Source organism: Benincasa hispida, chromosome 12 (genome assembly GCF_027475165.1).
Source record: "Benincasa hispida cultivar pf3 chromosome 12, pf3_genome.v1.1, whole genome shotgun sequence".
NCBI lineage: Eukaryota > Viridiplantae > Streptophyta > Magnoliopsida > Cucurbitales > Cucurbitaceae > Benincasa > Benincasa hispida.
The window spans coordinates 56,557,240-56,563,239 of NC_143489.1; the positions used below are offsets into that span (position 1 = coordinate 56,557,240).

Below are 6,000 nucleotides of genomic sequence, written 5' to 3' on the forward strand. Positions count from 1 at the left end.
AAAAATCCCATCCTGGTTGAAGAATTTATTTCCCAAAAAACCTCCCAAACTCCCAAAAATCAACTTGCCGCCGCCACCACCGCCACGGCGGGTACGCAGACCGAAACCACCTTCTTCCAACTGATGAATGCCAAAAGTTGCAGTGATTCAAAGGTGTTGGTGTCTACTCTCTCAAGCTTAAGATGGATGATTATTGGAAGTTTACTTTTATGTAATATGTTTTTTTATTATTGGCGCAATCTAAGTACATGTCTTCTCATGTGGGTAGGGCCATATGTTTTTTTTTTCCTAAAATAAATAAATAGAGGGCAAAGGTTTGAATATTTAACCTGAAAGAAAAGTAAAGTTGTTACTTGTTATATAATATAAATTTGAAGGAATATGATGGTATTCTTCATCATTTGCTGTTTTTCCTTTTAATTTTCAGGGTGTTTGAGAATTATTTGTCAATACAAAATTGTTGATCGAGTTCAATTTGAGATATATTGAACGGCAATTTTATTTTGGGAGCAGGTATTAATAAAATAATCATCACTTTTTTTACTCTAATAATCTTCCTGAGATCTTCATTGTAGAAAAATAATTTCACAACTCTAAAAAGAGATTAACAATAGACTTCTACTCACACCATTCGGTAACCATTTCGTTTTTTGTTTGTGGTTTTTAAAAATTAAGCATATTTCCTCTCAATTTCTTATCATAATTTGCATATTTATTAAATATAATAGTTGAATTCTTAACTAAATTCTAAAAACAAAAATAAATTTTTAAAAGCTACTTTTTTAAATAATTGGTAAAAACTAGATAACAAATAAAGAAAATTGAAAGTAGAAATAGTATCGATATATAGGCTTAATTTTCGAAAACAAAAATTCAAAAACCAAATCGTTATGCAATGGGACTTAAACTAACTTTTCTATTTCAAGTATTCTCATTCTAAATATTAATGAATCACCAGCCTTATGGTATTTATATAAGATGTTTTTCAATACAATATAAAAAGATATAGGATATTATTAATTTAAAATATCTAAACTTCATGAGAAACGTTGAGTTATATATATTTATCAATGAAGTAGAATTATAAAAAAAAAAAAAAAAAATGGAATGGATAATTCAATTTGCATTTACTTTAAACTTCAAAGACTATATATTGGGGGAAAACATCGACTATGTACATCATCTTCGCTACATGTTGAACAATAAAACTAGCATGTTTATAACTTTCTTTCGTTAAATCACAATATAATATATTAAAGGAAATAATCAAATTAATAGCACATTTTGACTTTGACTACTAACATGTTGCCTGTCATTGAAGAGAGTGTCATCTTCCCCAAGTCAAAGAAATTTCCTGCAACTTGCAATACTTGCAAGTGGCCAACAGTTATTCAAAATTTCGAGCCCGTGACACACCCATTGTCATAACAATAGTTATTTAGACATGTTTCGTGGAGCCCCAAGCTTGTGGTCCTCCTTTTAGTGTGGGTTCAATTGGATGAATCTGTCAAGTCAAGGTAGAAAGTAGGTCCGCCCCCATAACCACACGGGAGGGTAACAAGATTCAACTGGATGGTCACGCTTCTTCGAGAACGGTTTTTCCCTCAATTTGAAAGCAGGTTCCGTGAGTCCAAAGATGCCTAAGGCAAGCCCAAAAGAAGATTTTCCTCTTCCTCACATCGATGTTCTGGTGGAATTTCCTTAAATTGATCTATATTATATTGCCTCCATATGCAAGGTTCTTCGTCTTTCTTTATAGCGTAAGCACACACAGTTCCCCACCCTTTGTAGAATTTCACATCCCTCGTTCTCCCCTCCCGCGATTTTTCAAAGAATCCTACCCTCATCTTTTTCGTGGTCGTATGAGCAGAGCCAAAATCTGTCCCACTAACCTAGCCAATCTCTCGGGTGAAATGTCTGGAGTGATATGTGCATTCCGAAATATTTCCATCATTTGTTCTTGGTGGTACTCTGAAGTTAAAATAAGACTTAAGATCTAAATTTGGGCTACCTTAGGACAGTTAGAGTTATTGTCGCCGTTTACCGAGGCTTCCATTCAAAGCTTATAACATGTTATATGAATATCTTACTTGATGCTAATAAGGACAACAACACAATTAAAAGTATATTTAAAAAAACTTAGAATATTGAATACTAGATGGGGAATAACCTAACAAAATTATGAATCGTTTGGCATATTTAACCTTAAAGGACATGATGTATAGATTTATGTTGTTGATTTCGTGCAACAAGCGCCCATGGCCTAATGGATAAGGCGTCTGACTTCTAATCAGGCGATTGTGGGTTCGAATCCCACTGGGCGTGCCTGTGTCATTTTATTTTTTCCCCCTCTAATAAAACCATACGTAAGAAAAGAAACAATTATAATAAATGTACGTTGATGCTTGAGACACGTGGGATCTTTTTAGTGTTTCTATAAAACTTATTAGATTATAGTGTTTTTCAGATTTCCCATTTTAAAATGGATCTTTTTAAATATAAAAAATATTTAAAAATATTTAAATTAGCAAAAAGTTCAAAAAGTATGAGCACTCTAAGAACTTTTTTACTATAAATTATAAATATTTTTAAAATTTTTCTATTTATAAAAATTTTTCAAACATTTTTTTGTTAATAGTTTTTGAAACTATTATATAATTATAATAACGCTAATAAAAAACTAATATTAAAAAAAATTCGTGAGACATGCGGCTAGGAAAGTATTTATACTTAGAGTTTCTACATTGGCCATAAATTCACTATTTTTCATATAGTATCACTACTACTATAGAAATTTGATTATCGATATTTTGCAATGTCAAGTAAAGAATGTACTTTATGTTTATAAAAGTGTCTTATATTCGACTGTCAAGTATAATGTGAAAACTCGATTATAAAAAAAACATCAAGACAAATGTTTCTGGATAAAATTTCCGTATCAAGAAAACTAATACACTTGACCCTATTGACATGTCAAATTGATTAATTCTTGATATTTATTACGTATCATATGTATCTTTTAATTTAATATATTTTTATATTAACATGAAATAATGGATAGGTTATTTAATTCTTGACATAATTTAATTCTCAATATAATTCTAATGTCATGTATGTATCTTTTTTAAAAAATTAAATATCCCAATTGATATTCTAATTTCTTACCTTGTATTCCAGCAATACAATTTCATCAATTAAATAAACATTACACATCTATCAGCTCAATATATACACTAAAAACATCATATAATATTCAACTATCACCTTTTATAAGAACAATCTCAAAATTACAACAATATTTTTCTTTCATATGTACATGAACAAAATCAAATCTCAACTATTGTCTTTGTGTACACTGCTCAACTTTCAACAAACAAAAAAATTAGCTAATTAATTTACTCTAGCAACACAACAAAGAAAGGGATATATTGTTAATATGTTCATAGAGTTTTGAAGTCTAAAGTTCGAGAACTAATTGTCTACTTGGAGGATCATATAGTTATTGTTTCAGACAACATGCAAAAAATATATGCTTGCTTACGTATATAATAGAGAATTTAAAAATAAATGAATTTGAAATATTAAATTGCAATTCACCAACCATATAAAATAGAATATCCACATAGAAAATAAATTTTATACCTTAATTTTCAAAGCATTGAAAAATAACTATGTATTGTAGTAACTAAACTACTTGCTTTTGGTAGCTCAACTTATGACAAATAAACAAAATACAATCTAAAACTCCTACTCACACACACTATTATAACACGATACATTTATCAAATTACACACATGATACCATCTTTTTATGAGTCAAGTTGAATGTAAATAAAGTATGAGCAATTAGAATGTGAGGTTGAAAGATATGGCTTGACTCACGCGGCGAACGATAGCACTTAGATAAGGTAAATGATAGCGTCAAAGATAGACGATAGCGTTTGATAGAGGTAGACGATAACGTCTGAGGGAGGTAGACGACAACTTCAAGAGATAGGCGATATCGTGTAGACGATGGTGTCGGGAGGTAGATGACAGATGATATCGTGCAGACGATAGCATTAGGAGGTAGACGATAGATGATATCGTGTAAACGACTGCGTCAGGAGGTAGATGATATCGTGTAGACAATAGCATCAGGAGGTAGACGATAGTATCAGAAAAGGTAGATGATAGACGATAGTATCAGAGAAAGGGGGAGATGGTGGAAGCTTCGCGGAGAAGCGCCCTGGCTGTTTCGGATCCTAAAGAAACTGTTCAAAAAGAATCCTATGAGGGACCCACCAGGGTTGCTTTGGAGGAGGTGGAAGTGAAGAAGCTGCCGAAAACGGCTGAAGGGAAGAAGAAAAGAAAGACCAAGCAGAAGCGGGCAGGAGAAGATGTAGAGGCCCGACCAAAGAAGGAAAAGAAAGAAAAGAAAGAAAAGAAGTCAAGTGAGAAGAGGGAGTGCAGGCAAGAAGAGAAGTGCCTGAAGAAGGAAAAAAAGAGAAAGAGAGCGGAAAGCTCGGATGTCAATGGAGAATCCACCACCACAAGGTTGGAAGAGAGGGTGTCAACGCAAGAAAAAGAATCAGTGTAACCTCAAGAGGCATCAACGCCTATCAGGACGGTTGCGACTGAAGACCGAGATGATTCAGACATTACCCTTCTAATGAGACGTCGCAAGGAGAATGCATCGCAAGGATCAACAAGCGACCCACAATTTTGCGAAAGTCTAGCAGAAGAGAAGGAAAGGAGAAAAAGAGAAGAAGAGGAAAAACAAGAAAAGATGTTACGAGCGCAACAAATCATCGTAGCAGGCAATTTGAAAAGAAAACTCCAAGATGAGGAAGTGCGCCGTAACAACGCAATTTCGGCAGAAGAAAAGAGAATAAGGCTCGAGGATGAACATCGCATATTGCTAGCCTCGGAGCAATTTGAAAGAGAAATGAGAGAAGAAGAAGAGGAATAAAAGAAGAAGAAGGAAGAGAAGGAGAAACGTCGCAAAGCAAATGTGCAGCGCATTAGAGAGACCAAATGAAAAGAAGTTGCAGAGTGGAAAAGGGAAGAAGAAGATCAACGGAAGGAACGGGAATGGAAACAAAGACAAAGGTCCCACCTTGCGTTGGCACAAGATAAGGACAAAGCGAAAGTTGAAAGTAGTGAGCTTGCGTTGACCAAAGGGAACCCATCAAAGAAGAAGGAAAATGATTACATGATGATGGAGATGGGGTTCTTTCTTGCGCCAACGCCACTACAGAATTTAATTACAAGTGTTGTACTGGAGCACGGGTAGGAGACATTCTGCCAATGCCCATCCATCATAATTCCAACGGTAGTGAGAGCTTTTTACAATGGACGACTTCATGGTACCAAAGATGCGGTGATTATGAAAGGGTGTACAGTGTCATTCAATGTAAGGGACATCAACGAGTTATATAAGATGAAGGACATCCCGGATGCACCGGGTAACAAAATTATTGATGATCCCCAAGAAGAGCAAATGAAGGATGCGCTGAGAATATTAACGCAATCGGGCACTCAGTGGTCGGTATCTTTGAAAGGCATTAAAACCCTTGCGTCTAACAAACTGCTTCCGAAAGCGCGTTTTTGGGTTTACTTGGTAAAAAGGCGACTCATCCCTACATCGCATGACAAAACAGTTTCAAGTGATCGAGTAATGGCCGCATACTGCATAACACGGGTATTCTGATCGACGTTTGCCAATTGATTGCAAAGTAAATTCGAGGTTTTGTGGGGCGTGTGAGAGGCCAGTATTTCTTTCCTTAGACGGTTTCGAGCTTATGGCTCTCTGTGGGTGTAGGTATTGAAGAAGAGCCAATGCCAGAAGTCCATGGTCTCATCAACACAAAGATCTTGAGAATGTTTCTCAAGGACTCTCCTCATTGCCCCGAGCTTCCACTTAAACGACCTCTTATCAATTTGAATGCGTCGCAGCAACCCAAGCCAAAGAAGCAGCGCAAAGACGACAAAGTCAAGGGAAAAGTCCAAGAGCAATCA

The 6,000-nt window shown here is 35.1% G+C and overlaps 1 non-coding gene across 1 annotated transcript; it reads left to right on the top strand.

The window, feature by feature from the left end:
• The first annotated feature begins 2,252 nt into the window (after positions 1 to 2,252).
• TRNAR-UCU (transfer RNA arginine (anticodon UCU)) lies at positions 2,253 to 2,325 on the top strand. Its single transcript has one exon. It is a non-coding gene; the product is annotated as a tRNA-Arg (tRNA).
• Positions 2,326 to 6,000: the final 3,675 nt, after the last annotated feature.